The sequence below is a fragment of the Tinamus guttatus genome, unplaced genomic scaffold (assembly GCF_059628265.1).
Source record: "Tinamus guttatus ecotype Peru unplaced genomic scaffold, ASM5962826v1 Tinamus_guttatus_pri_ptg000286l, whole genome shotgun sequence".
Taxonomy (NCBI): Eukaryota; Metazoa; Chordata; class Aves; order Tinamiformes; family Tinamidae; genus Tinamus; species Tinamus guttatus.
Window position 1 is genome coordinate 466,538 of NW_028288820.1, and position 21,513 is coordinate 488,050.

General features: G+C 39.4%; 1 protein-coding gene across 1 annotated transcript in view; it reads right to left on the minus strand.

Annotated features, from left to right (window-relative positions):
* PPM1B (protein phosphatase, Mg2+/Mn2+ dependent 1B) overlaps positions 1-21,513 on the minus strand; it is a 60,250-nt gene that overhangs the window by 34,045 nt on the left and 4,692 nt on the right. The window contains exon 2 of the mRNA XM_088527411.1: positions 296-439. The gene's annotated coding sequence lies outside the window, so the exon portion shown is untranslated. The remainder of the gene's footprint in view (positions 1-295; positions 440-21,513) is intronic.

Sequence of the window (21,513 nt, forward strand, 5' to 3'; positions counted from 1 at the left end):
TCCTTTGCTGGAAAAAATACCTTCCTCAAAATTTGGGTCAGCACACACTTGAGTTTTAAAAAAATATATATTTTTTTCTCCTAAAGAGAGAGTAGCTACACTTCAAATCACATTTCCCCTGTACAACAAACAAGATTATGCAAGATTCAAATGCATTTAAACAATACACATGCTTTACCAATCTATTTTTACACTTATGTTAAAATGTCACATACAAATATGTGATTATAACACAGTCAAAATCCAAGTGATTACAGTAACCCATAGTTTTTTAAGAAGGAAAATTTGTTCTTACCTGCAGCCACAACCCCGTTAAGGTTTTAGTTCAGTGCTCAAAAATTAGTTTACATTCCTGCTGCCAAGAAGCACGTAACAGAATGACTTGGAAAACCTTGAGATAACAGTACAGGACACAACATCTGCTTTATTTTGGTATTTCCTAGAAAGAAACAAAGAAAGTAGTTAGTTACTCTTGATGGCATATGTCAGTCTGTTAACTGACACCATTTCTTTTCTGTAAGAAATGTATCTTTTTCCTTAACAGAACTGTTTGAATTAATAGCAAACCTGGATGTCAAAATCCCTCCAGCACATGCTATAACCAGCACATGATTCAAACAACGCAACAAAACACCACCACAAAAAAGGCAAAAATATAGACAGCCCCCTTCCCCCCATTTCATTCAGCAACACAGACTAGCATCTTACAAGTTATCTAGCCTATACCTGGCATTCCTCCCTAAATTTGACTACAGAAGGAATAGCCTTTGCATGCCTGCTGACCTGACAGTGCCTTTCCCCCAGTTTCATTAACCTGTGTCTAGGACTGTACACTCAGCGTGATTGACAAGACTGAAACCCTTCAAACGCAGCATGTTTGATACAAAAGGTCTTTGAAACAGTCTTGTATAACATTCTGAAGCTCCAGTTACAAAGGCATCTCAGCTCCTCAAAGATAAGTATCACAAGACATCTTTAAAGCAATTTCTAAAAATTAATAAATTAAGCTTAAAATATAAGTATACCCAATAACTAGCAATACAAAACATGTAGGCAGCCAAATCCCATTGTTTTGAAAGGGGGACAAATGCCCAAACTCCTTCACGGATCAGGGACTACATATTTAATCTTATAAACGATTGCATCTCACAAAAGTTACCATGACAGTACAGGAGTAGAAGGGACTATCAGGGGAAGGATTCTGGATAACAGCCAGCTTCGTCTGGTGCACGGGGAAAACACAAGGCTTCCTGTAAGACTGATGAGCTTAGGTGTGCTGTGATTACTGCACATATTCCGAGAGCCTCACGAACTCCCACGAGCAGAACGTGGAATATATTGCACACTTCGACTGTAAGGCCCCCGGCTGGAAAATGGAGCGACAACCATGTTTCATGAGGGCTTGATGTTGCTGAAAGGTACCAACTCACAGGTTCAGAAAAAAGCATAGCTCCTTTTTCTGGAGCACATCAGCCATTAGCACATGCAAGCAGGTTAGAGACCACAATTGAAGTCTCATCTTCAAACAGTGTCTCCCACCTTGGATGCTACCCTGAGCCACGAGGCAGGAGCGATGCGATGCAGTGATGCTCCCCCAGCAGCCCGTGGAAGCTGCTGCCTCACAACAGCCAGCAGGAGACAAACATGACACTTCCAGCAGCAACAGGCTCGAGCTCTTCCAAATCCCTCTGCTCTGCAGAAGAGCGAGAACTCTCAGACAACAGTGACCTTTAGACTGGCAGCAAGTTGCTCTCTTTAGGGTAGATTAAAGACAGATTTTAGACTGAGAGCATCTTACTTCAAAATATGCTCCTATCACCTAAATTGTAGCTATCCCACTTCTCAAAGCGAGAAATATGGGTATAAAGTGTTTCACAAGACAGAAACATCTTGAGGTACACTCAGCACCAAATACTGCACAAAAAGGAAGCATTACTACTACTTACTGCTGCACAGTAACAAGCCTCACCACCCCAAATAAGCTACATTTCCCTCCAAACCCAAGCTGGGATTCAGAAGCAGCTTTGGGGCAACACTGTCCTCCCCAGCCACCAATAACCAGGGTCCAGGAAATGCTAATGCACACAAATGAAGGGATTTTATCTAGACTACCAATCATCAATTAGACCACTAAGCATTTTGCGTTCCTCAAGTGTTGAGGTATATAAACACTTGGTATTTAAACAGGACTGAGCCGTTTCGTTCAACTTTTAATCACCTGTGCTACCAAGATGCCAGTACCCTACAACTGAATAGTTTTTAATTAAACATAATTGAAAAATGCCTTAACTAATAAAGAATTTGAGTTCTATCATGTTTACATTTTTTTTTCTTTTCAAGGGAAGGACTGCACTGCCAAAGCCATCCTAGGTAAATCTCTACCAATGAATGAAAAGTCATATTCAACAGCAAGTTCACTTAAGAGTAGTAAGCAGGCAAGAGTCTTAAGTTAGAGGAATCCTACTACTTTATCCTGCAGAAAGCTAGACATCAAATGTTGGTCACTCTGAAGATGAAATACCTATTAAATATCCTTGATGATATTTAATGGTCCTCAAGCTGAATCACAATGTTCAAGTGAAACAAAAATACTGCTACGGTCAATCCCCCTAAGTCTTCCAGGCTGTGGCCAGGAAAGCAGCAGGAACAGGCTGCTTTTATGTTGTCCCGCTAACAGCTGTGGCTATGACCTTTCAGGGACAATCCAACCATTGCTCTTCAGGAAATCCCACTGTCTGAACAGCCACAGAAACAAGTTTTACATCCTATGTTTCTATATTTGACCTTATGACTCCACATTAATGTCATTACCGAAACCAGCACACTGGGCTGTGTGTAAATCGGTTCAGGGAGAAGTCAGTTAAAGATTTTGCAGAAGTGAACAGTAGTAAGGGGAGAGAGAAAGGGCTATGCTTACCACACTAACTTACCACAGCATAGCTAGCATACTGCAGCTTCCCAACTGCACATCCCTAGTATCTGGCAAGCACAAGATAACAGCCCTCTTCTCACAGAGGAATTAAGTTACTCAATTTTACAATAAATAAGAGTTAATGCCAGAAGGGCACACTAGCTGCACCGTAAGTTCATACAGTTCTTCATTAACTTATACAAAAAAACCCCGTAACCCAAATGACACACAGCTGGAATCAAAACCAGGAGTTAGTTTCAGGGTAATGACTAGAGATAATGTACAACTGCCACCCTAAAGAGAGCTGTCCATCCATGCTCTCTAACAAAATGATAACGAATTACCTCTGCACTTGCTAAGTGAGTCTTGTCAAAAACATCATCAACCAAAACTGAGCAGATTGTTGATTTTAGTGGGAGTGTCTTTCCAAGGCTGAAGATGCATTGAAATTGTAATCATTGGAATAGCTAAAGAAGAAAAAGAACCAAAGTGTGGGGCAATAAAAAGTTCATTCAGTTCAATGGTTTTACATTTGTACTTCAAACTTTTATTGCAGCTTAGTCATGTGAATTATTCAAGGCTGAATTTCCAACAGGAGCTCTATTAGCTCAGTATTTCAGGCTGTTCTAAATCCTGGCCTACATGAAGTAGGGTCTTCATGTACTAAATGGGGCCCACACTTCTACATACCCGCTTGCAGACAGTGGGTCCAAGGTAGAGCATTGAAGAGATGGTTTCCGATATATCTAGAAAGCCGTTTCAAAAGCTCTTCCAAACTTTTTCCCTGCAGACCTATCTTTGGCATATGCTTGTAAATCACCTCCAATTCTAACATAAGTTTTACATCAGCAAATACATGCTACAGCTACAAGGATTCCTTGCCAACACTGGTAGCTGAGGCAACATTCACCCTCAGCAGCTTGTTCCTGTTTCCATGCTCATCTCCGTTGCTCAGCCACACTGACAGTTACGCCAGTTCCCACCTGGATGCCTAGAGCAGAGGCTGCTCAGCTAGTCAATGAGCAGCTCAAACTCTGTTGATTTATATAGGCAAAAGATGAAGAACACCATTAGCCTTAGTAAAACTGTGAGTATGCATATACTTTTGTAGAATCTACACTTGCCTACTGGAAGTCCTCTGGTAAGCACTTCTTTGTTCTTCTGCTGTCAGATCTTTTTCAAAAATAATCAGCATAACTCAAGTACAGAAATATAGAAACATCTCTAAATCAGGTCCTCCTTTCAAACATCCACTTTTGGGATGAAAGAGCAAAGAACAAGGCCACCTAACACACTTCAGTAAAATACACAAGTATAAAAAAGCTTTCCTATTTTCAGGTATCTTTATGATCTTTATGTTGAGCAGAAAAAGATATCTTCAAGAGTTAAAGTGTGTTACAGTCACATCCTACTGCTCTTTTACCAAGGAAATCTCAAATAAAACTACAAAAAGGGCTAAGTAAAGCAGTTCTTTGAACATAAGCACATTTACTTGGGCTGCTAAGGCTTCCTTAACAAGACCTTGCACAAGTCCAACTCTTATCATCTATCTTGCATTACAGCTGTTTGCATAAAAGTCCCAGAGACACACGTTATGCCCTCCATAACAAAGCAGAAATTGCTGATGCTCACAGATGGTGCCCTTTGCCACTAAGAACACAAATACATGCAGAATATAAACACGTCTTCCCAAATCTACAACTTGTGAGCTACCACGGCAGGCATAACATCTTGCAAGCTCCTGCAATGAAGATTCCAAACTGCAGCTAAGCTGCACCAGAGCATCACAGGAACAAACAAGGATCTTGTTTACTGTTAGTGCAGAGGTTATCTTTTCAACACATTCCTATGCTGTACCCCAAGGAGGTATCTGTAAGATAATAAATTCAACATTGTCTAGTCAGCAATAGCTAATGAGTCAGCATGAAACTCTGCACACTTATTGCCTCTGTGAACATCTGGCCTACAGATGAATGTTTTTTAAGGAGTCACTCCAGGTAGACTACTTACATTTCAGAAATATCCATCTGCCAAAAACAAGCAGAGAACAGAGCAGTTAAGTGTTAGAATTCACCACACCTGTCATCTGGTAGCAGATTATTGAGCCCATCTACTTAGAAATGCACACAGCTAAGATGCCTTCCCCTCATTCCACACTTAATAACACACAAGTGAAGGTCTCGCCCACACTAGCTACCATAGCAGTATCAAACAGCTCCCAGATTTTGCTCCTCTTTCCCAAGAGCAGAGCAAGGTCTAAGTAAAATATAATAGCAGTTATATCCACAAGTCATGTTGTAACAAAGACTTTCAGTCCATTCTAAAGCCCTCCCTTGCTAAGGCTTTCAAATGAGTGTCTGATGGGTAAAGACAGAGAACTTGGAAGTAGAGTCAAACAAAATAAGAGAAAGCAAGGGATTTCATATCAGTTAATTCCATAGCTAGTTTGTGAATTCAGAAAAAAATACCAAAAACAAAACAACAACAAAAAAACCACACACACACAAACACACCCACACTGCAAACTTCCAAATACTTAAAATACTGTAGGAAAAGGAGTTAAGCAGCCTGATACTGCTGTTGTGTTGTTGTATCACTAAGAGGGTAAAGGCAACTAAGCTCCAAAATTTTAAGATGCTCTAACTTTGGGATAGAGTCAGAAGGTCTGAAAGCAAATTTCCTAACAATTAGTGTTATTTTTTCTCATAGGAAGTGCTCACAAAATAGAACAGAGATTCTCTGCAGATACGCCCTTTATTAATATTCTCATAAAATTTCAGTTTTCTGTTTTTTTTTTTAAATAGCTAGGAGTCAACATTCAAAGAATTGGTCTTTTTTTTTTTAATCTGGGTGAAAAATACCACTGTGATTCAGTGATCAGCAATGCAATGAGACCAAGTTTGCTTTTGAAAGAATCACCACCATCAAAAAGGAGTTTATAGGGCTGCCTCTTTTATTCCTCCTGCTTCTGATAAAATAAGGCTTAAACTTTGTGCGACCTATTCAGAAAGACCTAGTAGAAACACTTAAAACAACTAATCCACACAGAATTCTTAAGGGCACAGTTGCCTCTTAGTCTCTTAGAGGAATTAAACAGAATTAAACCACCACAGCACATGCATGTTGTGCCTATAAGAGCTAAAAACTGATATTTAATTGCAAGACCCACAGTCCTCAATGGGAATACGCTGTTTGGTGCGCCCAACATTTGGAAGCCAAAGAAGGAGTTCAAATCATTTTAAAGGCAAAACAAGCAAAAAGACTGCAAAACTAGAATACTTCAGTTAGCATCAGAAACTGATGGCACGGCAAGAATTTCCTAACATTAATACATTCAAAAATAAGAGAACTCAGCTCTGATGAAACTTATGGGGGACATCAAAAGTGTTAGTTTATTTATGATACTGATGAATAGGAAAAAGACATCTCTGTCCAAGAAAGTAGCTTCTATTCCTTCCCTCACCTTCTGCAGAAAAATCTTAATACACATACAAATGAACAAAAGCAGAGTGAATTGAAGCTCAGACAGTGCCAAAGTTCCTGTGCAGACGACGATAGGCAACCAAAACTCTCTGCCATACTACTAAACCATTTGCATATATCTGTAGCTTTTTACAGCAATGGTATTTAGCTTTATTCACAAAGCAGGTTAAATCAAATGGGGATGGGGGGAAGTAATTCAACACCAAAATAAAGGCCTTGCACCAGAACATTCAATTCAGGACATAACAATACTACTATTACAAGCTTCCAAATATTAACACTTATTATGCTATAGGCATTTTAATGTTTGCTGCAAAACACCCAACTTGGAAAGAGATAATTCAAACGTGTTATGTTAATTAACAGCCTACACATACACAAAAATTACCTTGCATCAGAACTAAATTCAACTTGATATTTAAAAATAACCACACATTCTTATGGCCCCTATTTGGAGACTTCAGTTTCTACATCATTCATGCTTCAATTACAGATTTAGAACCTCGGGTTTTTTTCATCCTGTAGTGCCATCTACAACAACAAATGCTTTTATATTTATTAGCAAAGTTATATCTTTAACAGTAAGCTGTTTTGTTAGTGTGAACAGAATCAACAGTAAAGATAAGTAAAGGTATCTTAAAACTCTTAAGTGGGCTAGGATGCCATGGGAGTTGCTCCCAATCATTATAAAAAACCATCCTCTGAATTCAATACAATTAAACAGACTTGGCTAATTTTACAAGGCATATCTCAAAAGACTTTTAAGAAGCCAGATATTAACAAATGCTCAAGAGAGGTAGTTGGTTTTAAGCAACATACCACAATATGGTGCCACACTATAACATGATCTATGCATCTGGAATCTCATGATATAGATTGTAAGTTCTGGATCATAGAGGGCATGTCAGACTACTTCTAAAAACAGCAGAGTACTTCCTCCCTCCACATTACAGCATACTTTATTTTTTCATCACATTAAAGTAACTTTCTAGCGAAGTGTCTGAATTCTAGCTAAAAATTACTACCTCTAGGAACTGTGAAGTAAATTTTCATTACCTTTTATCTGGCAGCAGTCTCCAGTATCGTTGCTTGGATACATGGAATCTTTTTCAGGTGTCTGCATTGAGGCTATTTGAACTGCTTCACTTGTCATCTCAACAGAGATGACAACTTGGCAAGAACTTGGCAAGAAGCAGCCATTTGGCAACTTGCAAGCTTAAATACTCAAATAATTTTGTCCAATTAGTATTGCAACTTCAGTTTCACATCAAATCAGTCTGACTCACTTTTTAAAAATCTTCTGATTTGCAGTACTCAGTACTGAAGCTTCAAGTATCTCTACTGAGGCAACAAAAGCCGTTAGAATTTTGCCACTATGTAAATCCTACAATACGTGTCGAACTACACCTGCTAAAATTCAAAAGGCAATTTTAGTAACAAAAAAGTTAGAACTACCATGCACAGAGACCATGCCACTTTCCAACAAGGCAGTACTAGAGAGGGCACTGAAGGGCATTATAGGGAGCCAGGGCAGCAATGCTAAGCCCACCCAGGTTCCACAGCATCAGCAGTGGCTTAAAGATACCACCTCCAGCTCCAAAGGCTACTGCTCCTACATAATGCTGCTATGAGACCTGCCTCACTGGGCTGTGAAGGTTGCAGGTGCAATGTCTTAGCATAAGACTACATAAAATAACAGATTAATTGTAGCAAAAGGGCAGACATCCTACTCCATCACCTCACTTATAGAGAAACAAATCAAGATATTTTCAAATGATATATCTCAATATTTCAAAGCTTGTGTCTCTGCCTTATCACTTTACTACACGCAAAGCTTATCGTGCATGTAGTCTATATTGGATTTAATAAATACAAGTCTGGAGCAGATACTCATACAAAAAATAAAAATCGGGTTCAGATAGAGATTTAGGCTTTTGCAAGATGACAAAAGAATCTGATGAATTTAGCAGTTCAGAAAGAAAAGCAGACATTCAACTCTGGGATTAAGCAAATAATTCAGTAAACACACCATCACAGCAAATTAGAAAGAGTTAGGTGAACAAAACAGTGCTGATTTCAAACTTTAAATGGGTGCTGAATTCAGCACAATGAGTGCCAGTTTCAGTAGTTTATTTCAGATAAGTTCGAGAGAGTAGTTTTTGGCAACCAGTATACACCTGCACACATTAAGCACTCCTTGTATATTCCAGTCAAAACATGGCCCAGGTCCCTCTGCACACCTCCATGCAAATGTCACCACCATTTTACAGCTGGATACTACGGTCTCGTATTCCCTTCCTCAGTCTGTAGTCTCTGCAAGGAATGTGCATGTCTGCTCTTTAAAACTATTTTTCCAGTTCTTCCTTTTCCACATGCTTTTCCTGTCAACAGCATAGTCGTCCAACACTCTTCTTTAAGCTCATGCCAACACTCACCCTCCTCTCTACCAAAGGTTTTGTGTCCCTAGTTCCTTGCTAGGGTTCTCCCTTCTACCTCTCCATACAGGAGGCCTCTGCAACCTTCTTCAGCAGTTAGCTTGCAGGGGATGAGTGAGATGAGACAAGCATTTTACTTGATTAAACTTGCCATGGAAGATGGAGGCAGTGTTTTTCTGCTGAAAATGGTAATGACTCCTATCAGCTGATCAGTCCTCTAGTGTGCAGACAGATGACAATTACCCAAGTGGTTGAAGCTATGACTTTACTTAAGGAAAAACAATTAAAAAATAAATAAAACCACACCACACAACACATGCATCAACCACTCCTTCCAAGTGCAGTAAACTGCCCCTTGAGAATTTCCTCTCTGTACTATTTTGAAGTTGACTGGACACCTCACTCAAGAGCTGCCACATTATATCCAAAGAGAAATTTCACCAAGCTCAGCACAAGACCTCATAAAAATAAATCAGAAATGGACACTAACACATTGCCAATTTAGCAAAACATTCCCTTTTACATCATGCAGCTATTTCAGTTTGGGAAGTATGAACACCTATGGCAGGCAAAAGACAGCCTTGCACAGTAAGCATTACACGTAGTAACTTGCTTAACTGTTTATGTAAGGAACAGCTACAGCCTGACGGTAAGCTGTATCTGACGGCAATTCAGAAAATTATGCAGAAGTATCTAATAAGTATTTATAGAATTTTGAAGAAATATTATGCTAGAATAAAGTTGTAACAAATTCAAGAGTTCCGCTTTGAAAGCCTCAGAATTCATGCTCTCTGCTTGCTCATGGGCACTTTTGAAAGTCTTACCTTGAATGCAGTACAAGACTCAAATTTCTTCCAAATCTTTGTCCTTCTGATAAAGATCCCATTTAGAGACTCTTTCTTGCTTATTAGGCTTGCATAAAGTGCAAGAACTTGTAAGTCTGAAAGATGAAAGAATTGACCAATTTCTTTCCTAGTTTAACACATTAAATAACAATCCATAGCTCAAAAGCTGCTTAGTAGTAACTCCTTAATGGGCACTACGAACACATATGAGCTATTGAAGTGACCAAGTTGGTCATAAAATTACTACTTCTCTGAGGTATGTGAATAACTCAGGTGCTGGGGGAGAAAAGTAGGTGGTGATCCCTTTCAATAGCCAGCATGCACCAAATATCCAGTCAATATGCACAGCCTTCAGAGATGCATTTGCAAACCAGGAACACATGTATGCTTGTGTGTATGCATGCATCTTTAAGGGCAGAGAGAAGGGAAGGCCTAAAAATATTATTTTAATCATTTATAAGAGTATATGCAGCTCCCAAATTCCGAAAGGAATATATGTGTATACATATATATACACACATATAAGCGTACTCTCAAATACAGAAACTGTACTCAAAAAGCCTGTCACTAGCTACATAAGATTTCTTTAAAAGCAAAAGTAAACAAACTGCTGACTATTCACCAAAATCATCTCGGTAGAAACAAGTAAGTAAAGCTGGTTTTCCCACAAACACTTAAGATTCATTATCCTGAAAGACAACCACACTTAAACTCACCACGCCTATAGAGAGCAGTATATTAAAGTTAATTTCTGCAGCATGTTCTGCTCTAAGGGCTGAACACAGTCCATATACAGAATCTAAGATGGCAGCTTCTTCTCACAAGCCTAAGCAAAGAGGCAGTTGGGCTTGTGTTATCCGTTTCCTGTTCAAACACCTTTTTGAGTGTAAACAGCAAATGCTCTACACATTACTTAGCTGTAATGATAAATATGATAATGATAAATAAAGAAATGCAAGAGACAAGGCATTGACCACTATAAAAGTCTGGAACAACTTGCTTTAACAACATGGAGAAAGAAATGAGAAGTATTTTCTCTGATAAAATAAACTTATTAATTACAGAATCACAGAATGGCTGAGGTTGTAAGGGATCTCCAGAGATCATCTAGTGCAACTCCCCTGCTCAAGCAGGGACACATAGAGCACGTGGTACACGGTGGCAGACAGGCAGTATTTGAAGATCTCCAGAAAAGGAGACTCCACAACCTCTGCATGAAGAATGCATTTAATGTATCTTTAATTTGCTTTATTTATTCAATGCAACAGCCACAGATTTCAAGCAAAGATAAGGCATTAGTAATGCATGAAAAATAATCAAAAGTAACCAGTTATGTCCAAGTTATTTCATTTAACAGTATTAGAAATAAATGCTACTCAAATAAGGAGCTGACTTTTCAAATAAAACCCAAGTATATTGTTTAGTCTGGCCACTTAAATCATGGTTAATATTTCATAGAATGATTCAGATTAGAGGGTACCTAGGAACTCTTCTATTTCAATCTTCTTAAAGCCCAGTCAATGAAACACTCAGACCAGGTTGCTTAAGATCAGTCCTGAAAAATCTCCAAAGAGAGAGGAGATCCCCAAACCTCTCTGCTATAGAATAAAAAAAAAAAAAAAAAAAAAAAAAACACACACAAACCCTCTTCCTATATTTATTTTCTGACCACTTTCTCCTGTTCTCCCACTGTGCAGATCTGGGAAGGTAGATCCTTGGAAGGCTGATCCTAGGTCTCTCACAACCATCTCCAAGGTAAGCAAGACCATGAGAGGCCCTTAGGGTCTCCTCCGAGTTCATTTACTCCAGCTCCACGACTACCTTTGTGACCAAGTTCATCACTATCCTTCCTGCTCCTCAAAGCAGGAGACATGATTCCAGATGCAGCCTGAGAAGATGTCGAACAAGCTGCAGCTAAAGTTGAATAACCACTTCTCCTGCTTCATCTACTCTTTATCCTGCCATTGATACTGCCTGATAAGCTGTTATCTTTCATCACCGCCAGGCTAGAACAGATCCCCTTTAAGGGGGATCCCTTAAAGGGGATTTAAGCCACTGATGGAGGCTGGCCCACTCCAGAACTTCACATTTGACTTTGCCAAATTTTACAAGACTCATGTCGACCAGTTCCTCTGTCCTGCTTAGGTCCCTCTGAGGGGCAGCTGCAAACCTGTACTCCAGGGTCTATACCAAACTTGATCGAGGCATATTCTACCTCTTCTTGGAGGTCACTGATGAGGACATTAAGCAGAGCAGGTCACAGGATATAATCCCAAGGAAATTCCACTAGTTACAGGGATGCAGGCAGAAAACGAAAAATTAACAGCTGCCCTTTGAACCTAACAATCCTGGAAAAGTCTTGCCCCCCCCCCTTCTTTACCAGGTCTCTAAAAATTGATTCAATTTATTTTTTAATACAGCTGTTGAGCTTAGGCTTTCCTAACACAAGTCAGCCTTCCCTACTGAAAATCCTTCTCCTCAGCCTACCCTCATTTTCTCTAGAAAAAAAAAGTTTGTACAGGAAGTGATCAGCTATGAGTTTGCTGTTTAGCCAAGCCCCATCTCTAGTATTTCTACTTATTTCCTTGAATATATGACTATGGGCCATAGTCTATGACATATGGACCTCGCTTGCAGGAGACTGTCCTTGAAGATCTGCCAGCTCTGCCCCTCAGAACTTCCTTCCACCAGATCCTCCTTAAGTTAAACATGTCCACCTCAAATTCAGGTCTGTACTTTGTACTTCCCTTGCTACCTCCAGTACAGGTGCTCAGAGGTAACATCCTAGAGAAACCAACTAATCATTGAACAAGGCCCAATCTTTCATCACTAACTCATGAACTACATGGAGAAATTACATGAACTCCCTGGAGAAAGCTTAAGTTTTCCCTTAAGTCCATAGTCTACTTGACATAATGTCAGAAGACTTCAGAACTTTTGTTGCTTTCAAACTGATTCAAACACTAGGATTGACAGCAAACCACCAAGGCGCAACAGACCACCTACACCAAACAATCTTTTTTTAACATTAGTACCCTTAGAAAAACAACAACAACACCCACTTGTCAAACACATTCCAGAAACAGCTTTTCATGAACTAGTTTACAAGTCACTTGTGATTCAATAATTTGGAGCACATATACTACTCTCACTGTTTGCTAAACATGAGCTAGCTTCCAAGTTGTCCCATAAAATGCACAGGAGCATAAGACCAAGAAGAGAAGGGTGCCATGGGAAACCATGTCTGTTCTGTAATACAGCTGAGCCATGGTTGCAAGAACAGTGGCGTTTTCCTATCTTTCCTTCCTCAGACTGTGAGTTCCCAGTGCCTTCCCCATGCCAGGCCTGGGAATCAAGCTTCTCTTGCTGAACCATTTCAACTTAACTGGTATAAAACCATTGAGAAAAAAAGATGATGCACCATGGATTACCAAAATAAGCCAGGGTATAACCAACATCCTGGAGAGCTAGGACAAAAAGATCAGGAAAATCATACTAGTGTGAGGAGGAGGCTGTCACCTCAGCTGTATTCTTGAGCCATGCCTCTACATGAAGGGTCACATCCTGTCAAACACAAGCAGCAAATGGCTACATGATGCTGCCGCTTTTCAAAGCATGACAATGGAAATGAAATAGAGGTATTTATTCACCCACAATAATGTGAGACCTGATCAAAGAAGAATGATGAACTTATATATGTGAGGCTACTATCAAGGACACAATATTAGATAAATTGTGCTGCATCACTAACACCTCAACCACAACCCCTATTTGTTTAGCACTTCATAGGCTCAATAAATCTAAATCTATTCCTACCATGGTGAATGCAAATAGTAATCCCTGCCATCACAGAGGGCTGACTTATCTCTGGACTTCAAGGGGTCCCGCAGGCAGACCGCCACCTTCATCAGCTGTTTCACTGCTAAATCAAAAGTAGCACCATGCAGAGCCATTTAAGTGTCCCACAGCATCAGGTTTCTTGCAACGTGGGATGCTGGAGAGCTGACTAGAGTTTCTTCGTTCACACTGCCCATCAGCGGACACTGCAGCATTACCTGTGTAGCTGCCCTTGGAATTTTATAGGCATGGCACTTGGTAACTGTATCGGAAAGGCAGGACCAGCTGACCTGAGCTCACCATCTCTTCTACCGCCAGGTTATAGAAGCACTGGGCTACTATTTGATATAAACCATTTCTTAATAACGCTATCCAGACTAAAGCAGTATTTAATCCTTCTAGCAAATGAATTTTTTTCATTATTTTATAACATAGCAAAAATGTCTCAAATTGAAAAGAGCAAAAACTTAAACCTCCAAACTTGAACAATTCAGAGTTCAAATGTTGCAAAGACAAAATACAAGAAATCTACGCATAAAAATAAATAAATAAATAAAGCAGGTCTCAATAAGTATACATAGTCGTCACACAATTAACTGTACCTAATTTTCAAGATGCCTTGCAACCTGGCAATAACAAAGGTTATAAAAATAAAGACCGGATGCTCCTGGCTTCACACAAAATTGGTATTATAAGATTGGTAGCAGGGGACAGTAAAGAGAAAAAGAGTGAAAAAAAAATAGCAAAAAGTCAAAATAAACAAACAACATCAAAAATAAAACCTTAAAGATTTCATTGCGGACATCAGAAAGAGCCATCTAAACTTCATATTTCTCATGTCTTTTCAGATGCCTTAAAATAAAATCTCTTTAAGAGACCTGAAAATAAACACTTCAGAAACTCCTGGACACAGACGAACAAATGCAGACTGTAGTCTCTACCAGTAATGGCATTACTCATATTCTACCCAAAATGCTTCAGTTCTTGTACAGTTGCTTAAAATTTCTGAAGCAGGGAACAGGGAAGAAGCTCCTGTTGTGCATTAAACCAAGAGCAACACCAACACGGCACCAGAGGAGCAGTCACAGCCCTCTTATCCCCGAAGGAACTCACAACAGTGACAAAAACACAGAGAAACAGTTTGACTCAGTAACTCTGAGAAAATCTTTATCATAAGTTTTGCTATGCAAAGTTTCCATTTATGCTGTATTTTCATATTTCTATAGAAAAAGAGATAGTGAGTGCTGATACTTAAACTGAAATGAGCATTACAGGGGGAGTAATATTATTTGCCTTCAGGGAACATACAAAAGTACTAAGTTGAGAACACCCATCTCTTATAATGAAGACTTTTATATCAGAACATGACTGCATTCCTCTAAGGTTGCAACACAGCTGGTGACATTGCTAACATCGTCACTGTTACATGCCTCTTAATATTGTCTCCTCGTATTTTCTCATTTAAATTTAAACTCCCTCCTGCTGTAACTAATCAGGACAGAAACAATATCAGACAAGAGATGTACTTAAGCAGCAACATGCAACAACAAATGAAGCCTAGTTGTGAAGCAAGTCATCAGCAGTCACATTCCAAATACATATTTAGGAGTTCCAGCAGCAAGATAGGTCATCAGGCACCCAAACCATTAGCTTGAATACCTGGGGTTAATATCTCCACCTTAAAGCAACTCTTATGAAACATCTGAGGGGTGCAGTCTTGTGACAACTTAGGCAAAACTAAATTGATACTGCTGTGAACCCATCTCCTCCCACGCGTACATTTCTAATTCAACCTTTGTGCCAGAAGCTGCTCTCATGTGCTCATGTAGCAAGCCAATTCAAGGAGCTACACTAAAAAATAATTTATTGCAAAGGCCAGCAGTAAGCAAGCAACACACACATTTCAAGTAAATCTTTCACCATGAAATCAGACAGCTCCAAGTATCAACATGAGGAGAAAGCAAAGCGCTTGGTCAGAGGCAGAAGAGTATACAAACAGCATCACTAACTTGCTCAGGTAATTACACAGGAACTACCTTCTTAAAGGAAGAGTCAAGACTAGGAGGGGGTTCTCAGAGCAAGTGTCAGAGGGCAAGCAGAGGTTTAGCCAGAGCTCTCTTATAGTCCACTATATCAACATGGAAAACTAGAGAAAAAAAAATCCTTTAATCCAAAAAGCAAAAGGAGAGACTCATCAGGTAGCATACAACAGAACACCATTTAGTTGGAGGATAAAAGCTACCCTTAATGAATGAAAAACAAAGCTATATACTGTACACCTCAAGCAAGTCAGTTTCCGAGGTGTTGCAGCCATTATTTTAAAAGACATGAAGAAATAAGAGTTTAACAAAAGTAAAACGTGCCAAGCACACTCTGAAATGACATAAAACTCAAAGCCAGAACACACACACATAAAACAGGAAACTCAGAATGAAACAAAAGCAGCTTCAAATCAACTACATGCTAGCTGTTACTTTTAACAATTTTCGATTAACCTCTGTCCTATATCTAGGTGCTGAAGGCACTATAATTTGGCAGTCGAACAAAACAAGCTTGGCAGCTTTTCCTCTCTTCATAGAGAAACGATTCTAGGTTCCTTCAGTTTACTGCCACATCACCTTAAAACCCTAAGGAGGATGGGTCATTCCACGTCTAAGATTTTCCTCTATCTGCAGGATTCCTTCCCCTCCTCCCAAACAGTACAAACCCTCAGAGAAAAGCAGTGCAGACTGAAGCTGCTCCCAAGACAAGACACAACATGAAAGTGATTTCAAAGTAACCATGCAGATGGAATTAGAATCAAAAGTAATAAAGACAACAACAAAATACACTAAAACAACCCAAAGTAACAGGCTCCTCCCGATTCCCAGCAATACACAAGCCAGCAGTCAACATGCACTTACTGCTTTTTACCCAGGCCAGTATTAGTCATGATATCTGAGAGATTATTTCAGTAGGTGAAGAACAACCAGCAGGACTTGGCAGCAAAAGGCCGCATATCTGAAATTAAAGCTTTTTTTTTTTTTTTGGAAAAAAAAAAACAAACAAGAAGTACTATTTTTCAATTTCTCTTCCTCTCCATTTCAATTCTTCCTCCCCTGCAGCAGGAGTATCAGACTTTGACCAAAGGTAAGGAGCAGATAAACACTAGCTGGACACAATCAACAGTTTTGAAAGGAGAATAAGATAAACTGTGCAGAAGGTGTGTATAGTTTATCCTGGCAAAAGCTGTGGATATCTCCATCCTTGGAGATATCCAGAGCCCAGCTGGACCAGGTCCTGGGCAACCTGCTCAAGCTGAGGAGGGGAGGGGGCGGTGGTGGTGCACACATGATCTTCAGGGGCGCCTTCCAACCTCAGGTATCCAGTGACACCGTGACTCAGTGACTCTGTTAAATGCTGTTCCCTACTGTTGGCAACATCAGTACACATGCACTTCATTTCATGGGAAATCCTACAGTATACTAAATTCTATCTTCTCCCCTACCAACTCACTAAGTCAAGCCTCATTTCATCACCTCCCCTGCCAAAAAATGTGGTTTTGGATAAGGCACACTCTCATCCCCTCTCCTCCAAAGGATAAGATACACTCTAAGAGATGAATGTTGCCAAAACTAAAACAATACTGTAGCAGTAGTCTTGACTACATAGTAAGCTATGATACTTGACAACAGTTTCTATTTCGAATTCATTAAATAAGTAATGGAAGTTCTTCTCCAGTCTAAAGCACCTCCTGTTCAGTACATTTTTTTTAGTTAAGAAAGGTGGAAGACATTCTATTGGCCTTAATGCTACAAGCTTTTATTTATACATGATAACATACACACACGCAAACATAGAAGTAAAGATATAGTTCAAGGTAAGACAAGCTAAAGAGAAAACGAAAGTAAAATAAATTCTACTGTTCCAGTAGCATAAAGGGAACGCAAAACATCCATGTCACAAAATACCAGTGACAGCCTTAACAGTGCCTTGTTTCTACATTGCATACAGGTAAAATGAGATCAGTTGTAGAAAGTAGGAGAAGGTTAAACCATTGCTTTAACTATTTATTGAAAACATTGATCACTTACCAAAAACAAGCTCTCAAATCTCTCTGCAGAGGAGCCTGCACAGCTAACTGACTCTAAATCTCAACCTGAAACATTCACTTTTTTTCGAAAAAGATCATTAATTGAAATGAATTTATGTATGTACTAGATGACAGCACCGTTCAGCAACAGTTCCTACAAAGGTAGGAAGTTTGTCTTTTCCTTCTTCCTGCAAATGACTATTAAAAGACTCAAGCACCTTAAAATCTAGTTTTTCTATACTATAAGAAAGGCACACAGTTTAAGTGAGGGCAGGCTAAAAAAACCCAACAGAAGCAACTGATACTATTAAATCATCTTTTAAATGACTGTATGCCTAGGACATCTTTTAAACAACAGTCCAATTGTGATACTTTGATGGAGTATTTACAGGTATCACCAAAAATGTGCATTAGCAATAGCTGTTGCTTTCACAGGAATTTTGCTAATGTGCAAGTCCACTACTGTTTGAAGCTTTACTTCGAGTTGTCTACCAATTTAGAAAAATGGTCTCCCAAAGAAGCAAAAGCATCAAGGTCTAGCAAGATCTAGATCTTGAATAATTCCAGTTAAAGATAACTTCATCCATCAGCCCAAGCTAGTAAAAGGGAAAGAGGCAGAAATGACAAATCCAGACCAAGTATTGGATACTTTAAGCTTAAGAACAGTAATAAAATAGTACTATTTACACAAACACACAAAAGAAACAAATAAAAGGCATCTTTTCAGGAAAAAAAAAAAAACACCCAACATTAACATCAACAACAAACATGAGTGAAACAACACACCCCTAGCTATAAGTATCCTGCCAAAGTGCCAGAGACAGGAAAACAGCACAAGCTAGCGACTAAATAACACATCCAAGTAGTCAGCTCAATACACCTAAAAGTACTAGTCCAGTAGTACTGGAAGACACTCACTAAAAATGCCTGTAAATACCACCTTTAATTAGACATTGTTAATCATCTCCTTAGGGCAGCACTTCAGTTCTGAGTGACAGTAGAGTGAGACCTCCTTGGATACTAACAGGCAGCATTGTGTCCTGGGTCTCTGCTGAGTTGCAGCCGAGAATCCATTTCAGCTGCCTACATCCATACATATGCACCCACGTGGAGAATGTGGAGATGGACACAACACACACACACCTTCCGAGACGTGCGACTGGTAACTACTCAGGGGAGTCAATGAAATCAATTGAAGTATTACAACAGCTAAAAAAAAACATTTCATGTTTTCAGGTTGTCTTAGATATCAATGCACATTAAGTGTGTCATTTTCTTGGAGGGGGGGGAGGGAAAAAAAAAAAAAAAACAAGCGAAACTATTACTTTCTCAAATGCTCCAGAGATAATCAAACTAGATTCTAGACAGTAAGCATTAGTACCCACAAACAGTCCTGTATCTGAAGTGACATCTTGTGCATAAACTGGCATAGAGTACCTTTTGTCTATGAAAAGAGATGCCTGCTGGGATTAGAACAAGTAAAACAAGACATGTATTTTATTATTATACAAAGCAAATGGAGAGCAGAAGCATAAAGAAAGCAAGGACAAACTGAAGTACATAGGCATTAGATTCTCCTTTCAGAGCTTCACAGAAAGCTCTCTGAAGCCAGTGCTCTGAGCATGGACCAACTTAAAACAGAACCTAAAGGAACAATTTATTTTACATACTAAAGACAGAAAACTCAGAACTCTGTTTGCAGAGTCCCTTAGCTTCAGTACAATACTTGTCATCTGGAAAGTTTCAAACAGTATTACAGTTTCAGCAGCTTTTCAAGGTCATAAGGGCAATGACAAAAGTCCCTTCCCCCTCCGATTCCTATCTCCTGCCTTCACAATCTAACCTAGCTATACTCGAGAAGCCTCGATAAACCATTGATTTTCAACCTTCATTCACTCCCCTCCTGGAATCACAGTCCAGAACTACAGTAGATGGTATCATATTTGGAGCTTGTTTAAAAAGCAGGTTCAACTTTAAGAAATGTATCTGTCCAATAGAGAAGAAATTTTCAGCATCAGCCCAAAAAAATGACAGTTCCTATTAGGAACATTATTTTCTTCCTCTAGATATGTTGCCCGAAATGTTAGTGAAAAATATTTAATTCTTCTGAAAGAAATTTAAACCAGTGTTAAGTACAAAAAGATAGTAAAGCAAAGGCCAACATTATTTTAAAGATAAAAGATGAAATACAACCTTGGAAAGGCACAATAAGTGCCTTTTCTCTCAGTAAGTTTTGCTCAAACTACTCACATTCAGAGATATTCACAACCTCAGAGTCTGTGGAAATGAACAGTCAGTTCAAGGCGAGATATCAAAATTAGTGCCCTTCATGATAGGCAGAGCAGGAACTTGGCTATGTTACTGATAATGGTGTTTTCTTACATAACAGATATATGTTATAAGTGCCTCAAACAACTCTCAGAGCTCACATTATACCCAGAAGAATTCAACCACAAGACACAAAGCCACAGGAAACCAGGCTTCATAACCTTTTTGCTCATACATGCTACTAGTTTCATTATTAACTGAAGCAAAGCTATGAAATAGCTACTTTCCACAATTTAATACTAGCTATTTTAACATGCAATTGCAAAATTATGGGCAGTCATTTGGGAACAGAGGTTAAGAGACAATAATTTGTTGATACTGGTTCAGTTGCCACTCAAGATAAACAAAAACTATTTGGAAAGCAGTTGCACAACTGCCCCAGTCCTGACAACAGCACCTCTGTGTTGCAGTAGGTCGCGCAGGTAGCACTCGAAGCTACTCTCCAGCACAGCTCAACACCTTCAGATGTGCCACAAGACACCGCTTAGAGAAGTACATCTACATTAGCATTGCAGTTCAAATAAGGAGCACACTTCTGAAGCAAACTTCAGCCAATGCCATTTACTGAGCTCCTTCACATCTCAGTAGCTTCTGAGCGCATGATCTGAACACATCATTAATGCAAACCAAAACTGCAGCACACGTAATACCAATCCACTGCTGGGCCTTTAGTCCACAGGACCAGATTAAGTTGCCCAAAGGAGAACCTCATGAGATGGGCCCTTGGACACTGGGTCCCCAGTAACCTATTATGCCACTTGAGGTTCTTAACATTTTCAATTGCAGCCTGCTACTCACTAATGTAAATATAACCAGTGTGGCAGATGCTTCCCATCATCTACAAGTGCCTCAAGCAACGGTACCTAAGCCAGAAGGCCCAAGCTGCTGCCAGCACACGCTTTTTTAGTGCTACAAAGAAGGGCTGCCCTGTGGATTTCAGTGTTTCTCTCCCAGTGACCACAGCAGCAGCACCTCATCACTCATCTGTTTCTGCTTCTGCCCTTGTGGAAGGGTAGCAAGGGACACATCTAGGAAAACTTGCCTAAATACAGTAACCAATTCCTTAGGGTAAAAAGCAAAAACCCACATATTTCACTCATCACAGTTTTAATAACACTGAAAGCAGAGTCCAATAGCGCACATCAGTGTCTCAGCTCTAGTTGCTGTTAGAAAACGAAGAGAACCATCTATCTGCTCAGTAGACTTGCAAGGTAGCTTAACCTACAAAGCTTGTTCAAAGGTTCTTGAACAAGCCAACCAACAGTTTCTAAGTGCTGATTAAAGTATTACCATAAGATTCACTGGTTCCAGTTTTCTACATGGATCAAATAATCAATTCTTCACAAATACTGTTATCATTTTCAAGTCACTCTAATCATTTTTCATTACAGAAGGTTTTAAATAGAAGGTTATGACTTTTGAATAAGCAATGCGTGCCTTTATTATGACAGAAAAATAACACATGAGAAGAGACCAAATCAGCACCGTACAAATTGCATACTCTGGTGAACTGATCATAAAAATTACAGTAAAATGTACCTCCTCCACACAACAAAAATCTCAATTTTATAGGCAAAACATTTAATTCATATAGCAACAATA